Here is a 17,470-nt window from a genome sequence, read left to right as displayed (position 1 = left end):
TCACTGTGCACCAACTAAAGCCCAGCCATCTAGTGCTATTTTCCCACAGAAACCCCACAGCAGAGCCCTGATGCTCGTTTTTTTTAATGTCCCCTCTAGTTAAGTAGCCTCAAGTGCCTCTGCACTCCTTTGTCAGGCAATGGATTTCATAATGCAGCACTCCGTCATGTCCATGGACACTGAGATCGGTGATCTCTCACTCAGAGACCGTGACTATGCTGAGGACGTTGTTCTTTTAGTACAGAGCCCCGACAGGTTTTTTGAGGCACTCCAGTGTATGGAGAAGGAGTCAGCTAAGATAGGTTTCATGGTCAAAGACAAAACTGAAAAATCTAGAACCAGGTCCACGCACGACTCCAATCTCTTTGTACAATGAAACCGTCAAATCAGTTTCCAGGTTTTACTATCTGGGTTCTATACTTACCTGCTCCCCACATTCTCACACGGAGGTTCTCCATCAGATTGGCATCACAGCATCTCCCACGGGCCATTTACAACAGATATGGAATCAACATCATCTTAGTAGGACAACCAGGTTCAGGATTTATTTGAGCTGCATCCTTCCTATAGTGTTGTACAGCTGCGAAACATGGACACTACGCCACACAGACTGGACAAAGCTGGAGGCTTTCCACACAAAATGTCATCGTCATATAGTGGGCATAAAATGGAATGACTTCATCTGTAATGCAGATGTTTATGGTCGCTCGGGTCTACAGACTTCTGGGGCCATTGTCCGCAGGCGGCACTTTAAGCTTTTTGGACATGTCGCAAGGATGCCACAAGAGATTCCAGCGAACTCTGTTCTCCAGGTGGCTTTTAACATCTGGGATCAAATTCCACCAACCGAAGGGTGGTGGCAGCCCAGAGGTAGAACCCTCATTACATGGGTTCATCAAGTCTGTTCCGATGTTGGACTCAGGCTGCCAAGCCTTCGCAATTGCGCAGGAATGGACCAAATGGCGAACAATCTCTACAGCCAACTGTCTGGTTAAGCATTGAAGAAGAAGATGACTAGTTAAGTAACACCCAGTTAAAGTGCTCCAGTGTAGGGACATTAGCCTCAGATCCCTTAGGCAAGATCCTCAAATGGTGTAATTTGAGCTATGCCAATTTATACCGCCTGAGAATCTGACACGTTAACTGGAGTTGTTAACCCTTTCTTGCCCCTGAATTAGTACAATTGTGAAACTGGAAGAAAAACTGTCATTTAGGATTTTTGTTTGTTTTTATTTCTGCAGATGTGGTGTGAAGGGGTTGGCCTGTGAGCATACAGGAAATTCATGCCTCTTCCTTGTGGCTCCAGCCTTATTATTGTTAATAGGGTCCCAAAACAGACACAAAGCAATTCTGGAATTTCAAAATGCGCTTCATTATCAGGCAGTAGCAACATGAGACCAAGAATAGCAACAGGTCAGACATTCAGTATCCACGAGAACAAGAAGAAAGGCTGCTGCAATGGTGAATACAGCGGTTTTGCTTAGTACAAAGCACGGCATGAGAAGACATAAACACTCATTTAGATTAGGAAAAATACCCCAAGCCTATAGCAAATGTATTCATATTAGCAACTCTCAGCTCAGCTATTAAAGCATGCTGATCAAATATTATTCAAGGGCCTGCATCTGATCCTGTGTCAAAGTCAAGGGGAGTTGCAGGTGCTGAGCAGTTCCTCTACATTTCAGGTCCTAATCTAGGTAAGTTGCTATCCACAACACCACCACCATCCTGCAAAAAAACCACTCAGACTTATGTTCTCCTGATTGATCTCTCTCATATAACACATCAAACTTAGTGTGTCCAGGGCTTTACATTCAGTATTAGAGCTGAATGGAAAACAGAGGGGGGAAATCGTGAAAATGTTCATGACACTTTGGTGGTGTTTTTCATACCTACTTTGCCATCAAAACTTCATTTTCATCAACGTTTTCTCAACAATTCTAATCAGCACTATGCCCTGTGCCAATTAAACTTACAGTGACAACTGGAAGAGAACTCAGGCTAAATCTAATGACATTATCATGAATTTTGTGACAACTGTTGGTTTTCTTAAAGTCCCAGCTCCTGGAGCCATGAGAAAATTTCAGTTTCATTAAAAAGAAAAACCCACCTTTCTAGACCTTATGGTTGCAGAAAAAAGAATGAAAATGTGGGCCCAGTGTACCCTAAAAGCTCAAAAAAATAGAAGATAAATACAAAGAAATGTATCTTTACTTTCTAAAATCTCCAGATTTTTAAGCCAATCTCCTGATTTTTGAACATCTGAGATTGAGGCCTCTACCACTTGAGCTATATAAAAAAATCTCCATGCGCATTATAGGGCCTAAGATATGAGGTAGAACAGTTCTGATTCCATCCAGCAAAGGGCAATAATACATGTACACATTAGCCAGTGCATTACAGTGCTTTGCCGTCTACGTACTTTTTGCACTCTATGTACCGTTACTCATTGAGCTACCATTCCCTATTTTTCCACTGCTTCACATTCTCCAGTCCTGATCACTCTTTAGATCCTATTGTTTGATTTGTTCCCTTACTTGTTTTAACTCAACTTTCCCTGTTGTTATTTTCATCTCTCTAACCCTTGAATCTGACTAGCCCCATTCCCAGACCTAACGGTATCGTATTTTATTTTCCTTCTTTCCACAGTTTTTTATTCAGTGCCTGATTCTTAACATTAGAGCTTGGGGTGGGGGATTCCCCCCAATCATTTCCATGGTTTGCTAAAAAGAAAATGAACAGGTTAATTATCACCCCAATATTTTGCAAAATTCTAAGGCAAATTTGGCAGGCAAATATTTCTGATTTCTCCCATCTGCATGAACAGCCTGCTAAATGAAACGTGCATTCATATTATACATGAGAGACACTACTTTTCTTCAATTTTCAAATACTTTGCTGCTCCTGTTCTTATGGAACAAAACATCAGCTACTGACAAAATATTAACCAAATGCCATGGAAGTTCCAGCTGATGCAACTAATCCTTCTGCAACCAAAATAAATGGGTATTTCCACAGACCCAGATTTGCTTTCTGTAAACATCTGTGTCTCTTTCTTTCTTTCTTTGCAGTGAAAGTCCTTATTTTTGCCTCTGAAAAGCATCTGGATTCAGTTTAAATAGTCAACCCGTAACCACGCTGGAGGAATTGCTCTGGAATGCTGCACACTGGGATGTCAGTGTGCCAGGCACACTCAAAGCAGCAGGAAAAGGGATGGCTTTTGCTTTGCAGCCTTCATCATGACACTGTGGAACTGAGAGGAAAAAAATGATTCCTGCTGCATTTTGTTGATCTAGGCCCCTATCCTGCAAACATTTATGCATATGAATAACTTTATTCATCCCAGTAGTGCCAAGAAGACTACACATGTGCATAAAGTTACTCCTGTCTAAGTGTTTGCAGGATTGGCTCTTTCATGCTGTGGTCCTTTCCCAGCAGTGCGGATTGAGAATTCTAGATCTTAAAGCATAATCCTCTACTGCCTGAGCTAAAAAGTTCAGTTCTTCTAGCTGAGGTTGTAACAGACTCATCAAGATCTATCTATGGCCCAGCCTCTGCTCGAAGGGAAATAGCATGCTATGGTGAGTGGGTGTGGGTTACACAGGGGATGATACGAAACAGGGCTCTGTGATTTACATTCCAGTATATTTTATGTGCCAGATCCTGAGAGTTAAATGGGAGCTGCAAATGCTCAACCGCTCTCAGACTATGATGCTATTCTATTCGTTCCTATTTCTCTGTACCAGTGTGATTTGTCCCAGAATTTCTCCTGCACCCAGCTATTCTATCTTAAGGGTGACAGTTTTTTCAGTGGGGTTTAGTGGAGCATCATGTCTTAGCTCCCATTGCCCTGAGAGGGTATAATTGTGTGTTCAGCTGGATGTGATTTGGGTATAAATAGGGCCACTTGTAAATAGGGCCACTTGTTGTGGGAAGCCAGATGTCATTCCTCGGGTTGTGGGAAGTCAAATGTCAACTTTTTTTTCTTAGGCCAAGTCTACTCCGGAAACTTTGCTGATATAGTGATGTCAGTTAGAGAGGAGGATTTTTTACTACGTCTTTATACTAGCAAAAGCCCTAGTGTTAGGTGACCACATGCCCTGTTTTGGCCAGGTCAGTCCATTTTTTAAGCACTAACCTGGCCATCCCAATTTTTTTGGCAAAAGTGGGCGTTTGTCCCATTTGCCCTTGCCAGCTTGATCAGTTGGCAAGAGCAAATAGGACAAAGACTCACTTTTGTCAAAAAACGGGGTACAGAGGAACATGTGGGGGGGACATGCAGCAATGCCAGCCCTATGCAGGGGGAAAGGCGGGGAGGGGGGCAGGCCGGGCTCGAACAAGCAGCAATGCCAACCCCTGTGGGGGGGTGAGGGGAAGTTGGATGAGCATCTCAGTGGGAGAGAGGAGGCTTGAGCTAGCCCCACACAGTGTCCCATTTTCCCTTTAGGAAATATGGTCACCCTACCTAGTGTAGACAGCTTCTAGTTTAAAGAACGAGGAGTACTTGTGGCACCTTAGAGACTAACAAATTTATTTGAGCATAAGCTTTCGTGGGATATATCCCACTTCATCGGGTGCATGCAGTGGAAAATATAGTAGGAAGATATAGATATATAGATATATATATACATACACACAGAGAACATGAAGAAATGGGTGTTGCCATGCCAACTATAACGAGATTAATCACTTAAGGTGAGCTATTATCAGCAGGAGAGAAGAAAAAACAAAACAAAAAACCACAAAACCTTTTGTAGTGATAATCAGGATGGCCCATTTCCAACAGTTGACAAGAAGGTGTGAGTGACAGTAGGGGGGAAAAATAAGCATGGGGAAATAGTTTTACTTTGTGGAATGACCCATCCACTCCCAGTCTTCATTGAAGCCTAAGTTAATGGTGTCCAGTTTGCAAATTAATTCCAATTCAGCAGTTTCTTGTTGGAGTCTGTTTTTGAAGTTTTTTTGTTGTAGTATTGTGACTTTTAGGTCTGTAATTGAGTGACCAGGGAGATTGAAGTGTTCTCTGACTGGTTTTTGAACGTTATAATTCTTTACATCTGATTTGTGTCCATTTATTCTTTTATGTAGAGATTGTCTGGTTTGGCCAATGTACACGGCAGAGGGGCATTGCTGGCACACGATGGCATATATCACATTGGTAGATGTGCAGGTGAACGAGCCTCTGACAGTGTGGCTGATGTGATTAGGTCCTATGATGGTGTCCCCTGAATAGATATGTGGACACAGTTGGCTACAGGCTTTGTTGCAAGGATAGGTTCCTGGGTTAGTGGTTTTGTTGTGTGGTGTGTGGTTGCTGGTGAGTATTTGTTTCAGGTTCGGGGGCTGTCTATAAGCAAGGACTGGCCTGTCTCCCAAGATCTGTGAGAGTGAGGGATTGTCCTTCAGGATAGGTTGTAGATCTTTGATGATGCGTTGGAGAGGTTTTAGCTGGGGGCTGAAGGTGATGGCTAGTGGTGTTCTGTTACTTTCTTTGTTGGGCCTGTCCTGTAGTAAGTGACTTCTGAGTACTCTTCTGGCTCTGTCAATCTGTTTCTTCACTTCAGCAGATGGGTATTGTAGTTGTAAGAATGCTTGATAGAGATCTTGTAGGTGTTTGTCTCTGTCTGAGGGGTTGGAGCAAATGCGGTTGTATCTTAGAGCTTGGCTGTAGACAATGGATTGTGTGGTGTGGTCTGGATGAAAGCTGGAGGCATGTAGGTAAGTATAGCCATCAGTAGGTTTCCAGTATAGGGTGGTGTTTATGTGACCATAGCTTATTAGCACTGTAGTGTCCAGGAAGTGGATCTCTCGTGTGGACTGGTCCAGGCTGAGGTTGATAGTGGGATGGAAATTGTTGAAATCATGGTGGAATTCCTCAAGGGCTTCTTTTCCATGAGTCCAGATGATGAAGATGTCATCAACGTAGCACAAGTAGAGTAGGGGCATTAGGGAATGAGAGCTGAGGAAGCGTTGTTCTTGGTCAGCCATAAAAATGTTGGCATACTGTGGGGCCATGAGGGTACCCATAGCAGTGCCGCTGACTTGAAGGTATACATTGTCCCCAAATGTGAAATAGTTGTGGGTGAGGACAAAGTCACAAAGTTCAGCCACCAGGTTTGCTGTGACATTATTGGGGATACTGTTCCTGATGGTTTGTAGTCCATCTTTGTGTGGAATGTTGGTGTAGAGGGCTTCTACATCCATAGTGGCCAGGATGGTGTTTTCTGGAAGATCAGTGGTGCCTTGAAGATAGCTGGGAGTGCTGGTAGCGTAGGGCCTGAGCAGGGAGTCTACATAGCCAGATAATCCTGCTGTCAGGGTGCCAATGCCTGAGATGATGGGGCGTCCAGGATTTCCAGGTTTATGGATCTTGGGTAGCAGATAGAATACCCCTGGTCGTGGTCCTAGGGGGTGTGTCTGTGCAGGTTTGTTCTTGTGCTTTTTCAGGGAGTTTCTTGAGCAGATGGTGTAGTTTCTTTTGGTAACCCTCAGTGGGATCAGAGGGTAATGGCTTGTAGAATGTGGTGTTAGAGAGCTGCCTAGCTTGCAGCTTATCTCGTTCAGGGAATGGATATAAGGTGTACCAGGGAAAAGCAGTGGAAGCTGTGTCTGCACTAGGAGGGTTTGCTGGTATAGTTATACAGGCAAACCTTTTCTACCATAGAGCCAGCCTCAGCCTCAACCTCTGCCAAGTACTTCTCCTGCCCTATTGCCGGCATCTCACCACCATGGGCACAGCCTGAGGCCTCATTTTTGTTTTAAAATCAAACGTACAATGATGTTCTGACCAGGCAGGATGTGGATTTAATTGCCCAGCCAGAACCCATTGAAGTTACACTACATTGTACAAAGAGCTGGGCAAAGATCACTGAGGTCAATGGGAAAGAATCCTGTTGGCTGAGATTCTGTGTTGAACATCCAGGAGGCACAAGAAAGAAGGTGCAGGCCAGGGGCAGGGAGGATACTAAAGTGGCTTTCTGCTACCTTTGCACCCTCGCAATTTTGGGCTGCTCAGGAGCCAAAATGGCCTCACGGTCACTTAAGCAGCCCTAGGGGCTGCTCTAAATTACAGCACCCTCCCTGGTGCCCCCTCTGCAGTTTGCACAATGACCCTGACCCCTCTGACTCCTGACATGACTTCTTCCACTTCTGGCCCCAACCCCTGGTTTTCCCCTTGCATCTAAAACAGCCCAACAGAGTCCCAGCACCAGAGGAGTTCTCCCTGAGTCGCTTGTCACCTTTCTACAGCCCCTATATACTATAGGAGGGAGAGGGAGAGGAAGAGTTTTCCCCAGGAATTGAAATTAAGGGGGGGTGTCCGAATTTACAGGGGAGCGGTGTCAAGGCCAATGAGGGGTGAGACCGTGAGGGTGAAGGTGGGCTGTATGGCACCATAGTAAAAACTGAAAAATGTTTCATGACCATTTTATTAGATTTAACTCATGCTTTAAATCGTTACAAATTAAAGTTGGCTACTCAAGCCTTTTATGAAGCACTACATCTACATCCTTCTTGGTTTCTTGTTATAATTTTGCACAACTCTGTTAATGAACTTCTTGTACACAATGTGTTCATCTTTGGTGGCTTCTCGTGTGTTCGGTACTTCCATTCCTTCAATTGATATGCTCATTAGTTCATTCACATGATCAGGCAGAAGGCGACTTCTTTCAGAACACAAAATTCTATTCAAGGATGAAAAAGAACACTTAACTGTAGCTGTTGTGACTGGGAGTAGCAAGAGATGAATTCCTAGTTCTTTCATCTGAGGAAACATAGCATAAAGATTGGGTCGAGCCACTAGTAAAGATACAAAAGAAGTGGAAGTCAAATCTTCATTCATTCATCGTATGATATTCCACTCTGTGTTCAAATTCTCTATTCTGTCCTGACCACCTGGCAGCCCCATTGCTGGTAGTGCCTCACTCCAGTCAACAGTCAGTGTTTTATAGGACAGGGATCTGTAAAAGCTACATAGAGGTTGAGTAGAATCTAGAAGTTGCTGTTGTAAATTTTTAAGAATCAAGTCTGTGTACTTTTTCAGTTGTCTTAACAAACACTTCTTGTCCTCTTCACTTAAGGATTCAATATAAATGCCTTCATTAGTCAACTTCTGGACTGAAGTCTTTGCTTCTTCCAGTACTTTTTCAATGGATAACTCTCTGATTGATCCAAATGTAGCTCCTATTGCTGGACAAAGATCTACTACTGTTGTAGCAGATGCCTGGATGGCATTGTTTAATGACCCAAGTGGTTTCAACAGTAGACTTACAAGAGAGAGAATGGCAATAGTCTTTTCTGAACATAGTAGCAAAAGTAATCCACCAGCCTCACTACTTAGATCCAGCCCATCTTGGTAGAGACTTTCCAAAGCCAGTAATAACAGCTGGAGTAATTTTAAGACAACAGCCAAGGCTCACTCATGAGAAAGCCAGAGGGTTTTCCCAGGTTGGACTAATTTGAATTTCAGTCCCAGTGTATCTTCTATGTTTTTCAAGATATTCAGTCTTTTTGGACTCCTGCTAAAAAAAGAATATAATGAAGACATTAAATGTATAGTTTTTTAAATGTCTTTTGAAGAGTCTGCAGCTTGTACTAGCACTAGTTGGAGTAGATGGCCTCTGCAGTGTATATAGGAGAGATTAGGGGTACATTTTTCTCTGAGCAAAGCTTGTACTCCACCATGTCTACCAGAGAAGTTTGTAGCTCCATCAGATGCACAAGCAGCCATCTGTTTGGGATCCACCGGACAAGCATTTAACTCTTCTAAGATGTGGGTTGTCACAGATGCAGCCAATGTGTCTTCTATAAGTTGAACATCTAGAAATACATCTATTGGCCTATCACTGACATCAAGATAACGTACACAATGACTTAATACCTGATGCCCATTTGCACTGGTGCATTCATCAACCATGTATGCAAATTTTTTGAATGTGGTGAGAGAGTTCTTCACTTTTTCAACTGTTGAGTCTTTCACTGTTGTACCACCTGCTAGACGCCAGTCAGTTGAGTTAGTGAGCATTTGCTGGTCTTGTTTGGAATCAGTGTTCAACTTCAGGATGAACAAGTGACAATGCACTTAACATTGGCCTCCAGTTTGTAGTGTGCGGTATCTCTTGCTTAAATAGAAAGTAGGATGCCACAGCCATGTTTGTTCTCATGAACTGTGTTGTGTCTCCAGCATTCGTAACAGCATCATTAACACTCACCGGTGTTGTCCTTGGTCAGTGGAGATTCAGAATTCAGAGGTGCTTTCACATATGTTCACCTGCCAGATGGGGGGCAAGAAGGCACCTTGCTCGTTCCTTCAGCTGCTCACTGTTCACTCTGGCCACTGTTCATTGTGCCACTGGTCACTCCATCGCTCTGTTGCCAATGGCCCTGCGCTGTCACCTTCTGCTGCCACCTGCCACTGTGACCTCTGCAAATTGGTCTCTTGAGCTCTCAGTGGGGGAACCTCACTGCTAGTGCAGGCTGGGCCGTCTCTTCCACAGAAACACTGTCCCACAGCAGGTCTAAGCACTTAGACCTGATTATCAGTGATTTCAGCTGTAATGGTCACTTGACAAAACAAAAGACTATCAATGGAGCCTAATCAGCTCTGTCTTTAAACAGAGGAGAGGGGCAGGTCAGGTAGTACCTTGTGACTCAGGCAGACCATCAAGCAAAACACCTGTCCCCACCCTCTCTCTTGATGCCCTCAGTCAGCACAGGCTAAGTACAGTTCTACTACCCTTTACTCATACAATAAGAACAAGAACATTTCATTACCCCCACCCCATACACACACACACACACACACACACACACACACACACACATTCAAGTGATTTGTAACCCAACCCCAGCCAAAATCTATCACTTGGGCAACACAGCTCTGTTTGCTGGATACCTAGATAGATTAGGTGTGAATGTAAATACAATCTGGTCCTGAAGCCTTTCTCCCCAGCCCCCCAGCTCATCAGGGAGAGCTCATTTAGACTTTGCTTACAAATCATAATTTGAAATTATTAGGTTGGCCAACATTATCAAAATGAAAGCACTGACATTGTCATAAAAAACAACAGCTGTATAAGGAAGCTAGTCTATGTTCATACTTTTTAAATCTGTTATACTTTTTCAGATACACGTATTTTATCATATACTTTATATGCTTTTAAAGTGTGTATTAATGTTTCAATTTCAATTCAAATTTCCAAACAATCATTAAATTGGCAACACTGCATGTAACTAGTTCACAAAACTGGGGGGGAGGTGTTGGGGAAGTTCAGGGTGGGTGTAGGGAAATCCCTGGGGAGAGGAACCTAACCACTCCCACGCCGCCGGGACAAATCCTGCACCCCTTAAGGAGTTCTCTGCCAGGCTAAAGGCCTTTTGAAACTAATGGACAGTTTCTCTGAGTAAAGACAACAGGATTCAGTCCATAAACACTCCCATGTGATTAAGACCCATATACTTTGTAAAATACTAGTTATGGTAATGGTCTATAGTAAAATAGAAAGTCCTTCAGGATTAGGTAGAAACATTAACACAGGCAATGGACTTAATCCTGCTGCTAGTCCAGTCAATGGGAGCTTTGCCATTGTCATCAGTGGGTGCAAGCTTTAACCCTAAATCTTTAAAGATATGTATTATTTTTAGTCCTTATTATTTTGACTATTTCCCCCCCTCCCAAGATCTAAAGTCCAAATCCAGGGAAAGGAGGACAAATTATCCCCTGGGGTTCTCTTTAAGGATCTGTTCAATACCACATATTGTTTTTTTCTCCTGATTTCCTCCTCTAATGGCTATTTAAACTGAAAGGGAAGGAAAAGGTGTGATGCTTTCTAATATTAACACAGTTCGCCTTCTGCACACCCATGTTGTGTTGCAGATTGCAGTTCTGGGCCCAACCTAGGGTTGCCAACATTATATTTCAAAAATAAGGGACCATTTTCTTAGCACTCCTACCCCACCCTCCTTCTGATATTATTAAATAAATAATAATTAATAATAATCAGTAATCACCTACATTTGCCAGAGGTATTTCTTGCTGCTCGTTGCAGCACTCAGCAATTCCCAATCTCGTTGCACAGAGATGAAAGAAATAAAGGACATCCCTTGTAAGAAGGAACTGTTGGCAACTCTCCTGATATTTCCTAATCTTTATTTGTTCAAGGACAATCTAAGGAGTCTTTTAGGAATCATGGGAAAACATCTTTTGGGTTTGTTTTAGCAGCTGGTCTCCACAAGGGCTGCCTCAGCCTTTTGCTGCCCTTGCCAGAATTGTAAAATTAGTTTCATAACAAAACTTTCCCCATCACCAGCATTGCTATTCAAAGACAAAAATCAAAACCAGGTCTTTTAAAGAGACACACTCATATTACAAATCAAAGTCTCAAGTCTGATCTCATTTTATCTCATCTGGTTTTGTACCACTGTATTTCCATTAGCTTCAAGGAAGTTACTTCTGATTTGCACTAGTGTAAATGAGAGGAGAATCAGGCCATGTGGGCTGGATCCTCAACTGTACCTTTCCACAATTGTGATTTTAGAGCTACAGGGTGTTTTAAATGATGCTGGCTGGAGCAGTCCACTAGGCAGCACCTAACTGGCCAAGGACCAGCAGGAACAATATCAGCACAGCTCCCCCATGTGTCCAAAAATCACGAGTTAGGCCTCCAAAAGTCACAAGATTAAAAACATCTCATGATTTTTAAGCCAAAAATAATGATTTTGGAGTTCTTTTTATTTGCCTTCTGCTTTTTGAACACTTGGGGTTCACTTACCTTATGTTTTCAAGTTTTTTCTGCAACTATTAGAGCTAGAACCTTTGTGTTGTTATTTAAATGAAAACTGAGATTCTTCTGTAATCACATGACTTTAGGAGCTGGGGCTTTAAAAAAACCCACCAAATATCACAAGGCACATCAGAAAACCGGGAGAGGTTGTCACACTGCACTGTATCCACTCCTCAACGTGCCTCTCCTGCCACCTGGAATGAGTCCTATGCCAAGGGGATTCTCAGCAGCCCCTTTAGTGCTTTGGGGGTACTAAGGGACCTTAGTAGGAGCTGAAGATCTGACCCCGTGTTTTACTGACCAAACAAAATTCCTTTGGCTAAACCTTCACTCCTTGCCTGAATCACACTGAATTTTAACACTCTGGTTTATTTTTTGCTGCTTGTAGGGTCTGTGCTTTCTCTTGGGAGGATAATAAAAACTGACTAGTCAGTATGACTTCTGCTTCCAGCTAATTTCACTTTGTGGTTCTCATGTATGAGCACAAAGCTGCAATGTTTGGGTTTGGAACATTGCAGGAAAAGACTTAAATCCAAACATATTTGACAGATAATATTGCATATATATGGAAATTAGAGAAAAATACAGTTATGAAAACACTGATATTAATAAAAAAGGAGGACTTGTGGCACCTTAGAGACTAACAGATTTGAGCATAAGCTTTCGTGAGCTACAGCTCACTTCATCAAATGCATCCGATGAAGTGAGCTGTAGCTCACGAAAGCTTATGCTCAAATAAATCTGTTAGTCTCTAAGGTGCCACAAGTACTCCTGTTCTTTTTGCGAATACAGACTAACACGGCTGCTACTCTGAAAACTGATATTAATATTAGATTTTACACTCCTTTAAAAATAACCACTTGGGATTTGAACCATAGGTCTCTCTAAAACTTAAAATCATGTAAACCTACATTAGGGAGGCAGTGGATTTCATACTTGTCGTGACTGGTGGCTTGTGACTATGAACTGGGTTTCAATATTGTCAGGAGGAACACTTGTCAGTTAGTTCCCTCCTATCATCTCAGGGCAATGAAGCAAAATGGAAAAAGGGCAGAGTGGCATTGCCCAATCAATACAGAAAATATGCCACTTAGGCCAAGTCTACATTACAAAGTTCGGTCAACATACGCCACCCTGCACTGACCTAGTCATTCATGTGTCTACCCTCAAATTTGTCTCCCACCAATGTAAGTTATAGCAATTCAGTAACACCCCCTCCCCAAGCTGTGCTGAGCCATAGTCAATGTACTGAAGTTGACACAGCACAAGTGTAGACACTGAGTTACCTATGCTTCTCAATGAAGGAAGAACTAGGGAATTTTACCATTTTGCAATATTTTGGGAGTATGTCTGTTGATAACGCTGTATGTACAGGAGTCCGTCCCCTCTCCCAACTTTACTTGTCATGCGTAGGAGAGCTTGTATTCAGACAGCGAAGGCTTGCTGCTTCAGGCAGATAAATAGCTGACCTTTCACTCCCCCTGCTATTGTGCTTCTCCCTCCTTTCCTAAGTAAAAGGAAAAAAAAGTATTTTCACTCCTGGGAAAGTTTGTACAGGCACACTGGATAAAAAAACAATTCCTTCACCACTACCCCATCACCCCAGATACATTCTCTAATGGAAGAAGCTACAGAAAGGCAATGGGTCTTATAAATATGAGCTTCACAACACCCCTGTTAGGCTGCTGAGTATTATTGTCCTCTCTACGCAGAAGGGAAACTGAGGTATAGAGCTGTCATGGGGGCTCACTTTTTAAAAGACCGAGGCCCAGCTGCCAGAGTAGAATGCAGGACACCTGACCCTCAATCTAGTTCTCATGAGTCAGAGTCCTACCCCTTCGGCTTAACCACAGCACCATCCTTCTTCAGCCTAGGCCACAATTCTGCTGCAGGTTAAAGCTAATCAATTAGGGACAAAGATTATTAGGCAGACTGGGGTCATGTTTGAGCAAAACGTCGGTAAGGCAGAGAATCGAAACCAGGTCTATCTATAAATGTATTTGCTTCTTCAAGCCCTTCTATATAGATTAGCTTCAGATTAGATTAGGGCCCACTCCTTTTTCTCCCTCTTTCACTTTGTCCCAGTTGGATTAATCAAGGTGAACCAGAAAAGATCCCGTGAGCAAAATGACTGCTGAATGAATGTGTCAGATCTGAAAGGGCCCTATGACCTTCCATAGCCAATAGGTTATGGCAGATGAATGTACGTCTTTGAAAAAACAATTTTCCCTACTTTTGTTCAGATCATCATTTCGTCTAGACACACCTGATATTTCATCTTCTCAAAGCTGTAGGTTATACAGACCAGACAGTTAGCCCCTTGGCCTTCCCCTTTTTTAATACTCTTTGACAGAAGTGATGTGCTGGAAATCAATGTAAGTTACAAAGCTTCTTAAAAGTCTGCTAAATTCATCTAAGTAAATGTTGAGAGTTCATCATTATTTTGAAGTGGACAGCGCAGGAATATTCTAGTGATCTATGTGAATCACGAGTAGCTAAAGAAAAATTAAGTATAGTACCAGGAAGTACGAACAAGAAATTTAGAGAAAATCTGGATACTAAATAAGCAAAACCAACTTGGAGAAAACTAGTCTTTTGTGGCTTGGTAAAAGTTCTCTGCCCTGCCAGAATAGCTTCCATTCATGGACATCAAAGCCCTTTACAAACTTTAATTAACCCCACACAACACCATGCTGCCAGATAAATATTATCATCCTTTTTACAGATAAAGAAACTGAGGCACAGAGCACTTTAGGGCTGTGTATGTACAAGATCACACAAATCTGCCCACTTGATTTGCCTGCATGGTTACTACAGCCAGGGCTTCATTCACTCTAAACACATCTGTGAATAACCAGTCAGAGATCTACTAGAAAGACATTAACTGTTACATTCCAACAGGCTCACCTCCTCCTCCACCACCTCTTTTTAGAGGAGGATGGAGAAATCAGGTTGCCGCCACCACCCTGACCAGCTGCTCCTACCAGAGAGAGTGAAAATGAGCCAGGTTAATCTGTTGACAGCTGTTCCCCACTGGGAGTCAAGCTGTGACCTTCCTTAGGCCCTTCACTTTAGACAATGCTGCATGCAACTGCAAGAGAAGCCCTCCACCATTCTGCAGAAGGAGGAGGAACTTTCTTCAGGAAGACATTTGCCTGTTGTCGCTACAGAAAAAAAACAACCCGGCTTCACTACCATATTATCTCCATCCAGATCAACTGCCTGTTACTAGGTAGATCACCTCCCTTTAGCAACCAGTCTGGGAAAGTTCTGTTGACAGCAGATTAGGCCTTTGTCTTCTAATCTGAGTCTGATGGCAATTTAACCAGCAAGGTGTAGAACATCAGATCCAAGGACAGAACTTGAGTTTTGATCCTCCTAATTGCCAAGCCTCACCCATGACCATAAGCAAAAGAGAATGGGGTAATGAAGAGAGCTGGTCAAAAAATTTTCAGCAGAACAGTTTTCCATCAGAAGATGCTGTTTTGTTGAGATTGAAATGTTTCGCAGGAACATGTTGCTGTCAAAGAAATTTTTAACGGAAAAGTTCTGAAATGTTTCCTTTTAACTTTCTCATTTTGACTTAGAATATAAAAGTTGAAGGGAAAAAGTCGAAACGAAACATTTCAATAAGGTCATTCCAATTGTTCCAACAGGAAATACTTTGGAATATTCTGTGAAAATGTTGAGATTTCCACGTTTCGTCTTGATTTGGGACAAAGCAAATTTCAAACTGTCAGAATTTCCCATGTGATGGAAATTCCATTTTCGAGGCACTCTAGTAATGAATGCTTGTTCTGTGTATGTATGACCACCAGGAGGATGGGTGAACTGGGCTACTCTATGATACCTGCCTCTGCCCCTCAAATCCTGCCTCCCTTTTGAGTAGTAGAACTGCACCTGTAAAGGGGGACAGTATTTGCCCCTCAGAACTAAAATGGGGCTTATGCAGTACAGAGAGCCCTGCAGCAACCACCTGCACTGGGATGTATTGCACCCTTTGTATAACCACGTACTGAAAGAAAATAAGGGACTCCACTAAACACAATAACATGTACCCACCATTTTTGCTTTCAACGGATCTGAGGGGGATTGTTTTGAAAAAGCCTTTTGCGAATGACACAAACCGGGAGTGAGTTCTTTGCTAAAGGAAAAGCAGCAGCCAAAATAAACTCTTGGAAATCGAAGAAGCCTGCATCTTTGCAAGACCACCAAGAACAAAGCTCCTTGGTTATAAACAGCCCCACAATGAAGTTACACACACTCAGCTTTCCTAAAGGACAAGGTCTTGACCTTAGCCAGAGTAATTTTTTATTTCAGAGCCTTTGTTTTAAACTCTAATTCGTTGGGCCACAGCAATCGCCAAAATATATGTGCAGTTCGGTTTTATCAAACGCCTCCTACATCCTGCTTTGGTTGGGGAGCTTTAAACTTGTTTAAATCATTTGCAAAGATTGAGGTTTTAGTCTATTTCTGGCAGCTTATTTTGGCTGCTTTTCCACCTTTGCCTAGCAAACCAGTGCTGGTTTCCTTCATAAATACAATTGTTATATCAGAGCAGGACTCTGTGCGGACAATCTGCTAATCTTTAGTTGAAAGGGCCTCAAACAATGTGTCTTTCTTCAGAGAAAGTGGTGGGATCCCCTGGCTCTGCATGGAGTCCAAATTTTATATTACCCAGACCAGTATTACTTCATCCCAAGTTCCAAAGAAAATGGGTTGTTGGAGCAGATACTTGTTTTGGAAATCTTCACAATGATTTCTCACTGAATAAACATTCACTTGTGGGCCTTTCATACTGGGTCCTTCTGAGCAAACATACAGCAGAACTGAAACAATGACAGCATTTTTAATGATCTAGGGAATTAGTTATTCTAGTTCTTTTAATAACCAGATCCTGAGAGGGGCTGAGCACCTGCTATTCTCCTTGAACCCAGAAGGGGACAGAAGGATGTTCATAAGAACAACATAAACATAAGAACATAAGAACGGCCATACTGGTTCAGACCAAAGGTCCTTCCAGCCCAGTGTCCTCTCTTCCGACAGTGGCCAATGACAGGTGCCCCAGGGGGAATGAGCAGAACAGGTAATCATCAAGTGATCCATCCCGTGTCGCCCATTCCCAGCTTCTGGCAAACAGAGGCTAGGGACACCATCCCTACCCATCCTGGCTAATAGCCATTGATGGACCTATCCTTCATGAATGTATCTAGTTCTTTTTTGAACCTTGTTATAGTCTTGGTCCTCACAACATCCTCTGGCAAAGAGTTCCACAGACTGACTGTGCATTTTGTGAAAAAATACTTCCTTTTGTTTGTTTTAAACCTGCTGCCTATTGATTTCATTTGGTGACTTCTCGTTCTTGTGTTATGAGAAGGAGTAAATAACACTTCCTTATTTACTTTCTCCATACCAGTCATGATTTTATAGACCTCCATCATATTCCCCCTTAGTCATCTCTTTTCCAAGCAGAGAAGTCCCAGTCTTATTAATCCAGTAGTAAGGACATTAGTCTGCAACTCAGGAAACCTGGGTTAATTTCCTTCCTCTGCCACAGACCACCTGTGTGACCTTGGGCAAGTCACTTAGGTTCCTAAGTGTTCCTTTGTGGATCTGGGCCTAAGTGCCAGATATAGATGCTACTGTGATCCTCAAAACCCCTGCTTGGCTTCTGCCTAACTCATTGGAAG

At 42.7% G+C, this 17,470-nt stretch overlaps 1 protein-coding gene across 1 annotated transcript in view; it reads right to left on the bottom strand.

The window, feature by feature from the left end:
• PTGIS (prostaglandin I2 synthase) overlaps window positions 1–11,127 on the bottom strand; it is a 56,204-nt gene extending 45,077 nt beyond the window's left edge. The window contains exon 1 of the mRNA XM_084645897.1: window positions 11,012–11,127. The gene's annotated coding sequence lies outside the window, so the exon portion shown is untranslated. The remainder of the gene's footprint in view (window positions 1–11,011) is intronic.
• Window positions 11,128–17,470: the final 6,343 nt, after the last annotated feature.

The sequence above is a fragment of the Lepidochelys olivacea genome (assembly GCF_965140295.1).
Source record: "Lepidochelys olivacea isolate rLepOli2 genome assembly, chromosome: 13".
NCBI lineage: Eukaryota > Metazoa > Chordata > Testudines > Cheloniidae > Lepidochelys > Lepidochelys olivacea.
This window is presented reverse-complemented; position numbering and strand designations above follow the sequence as displayed.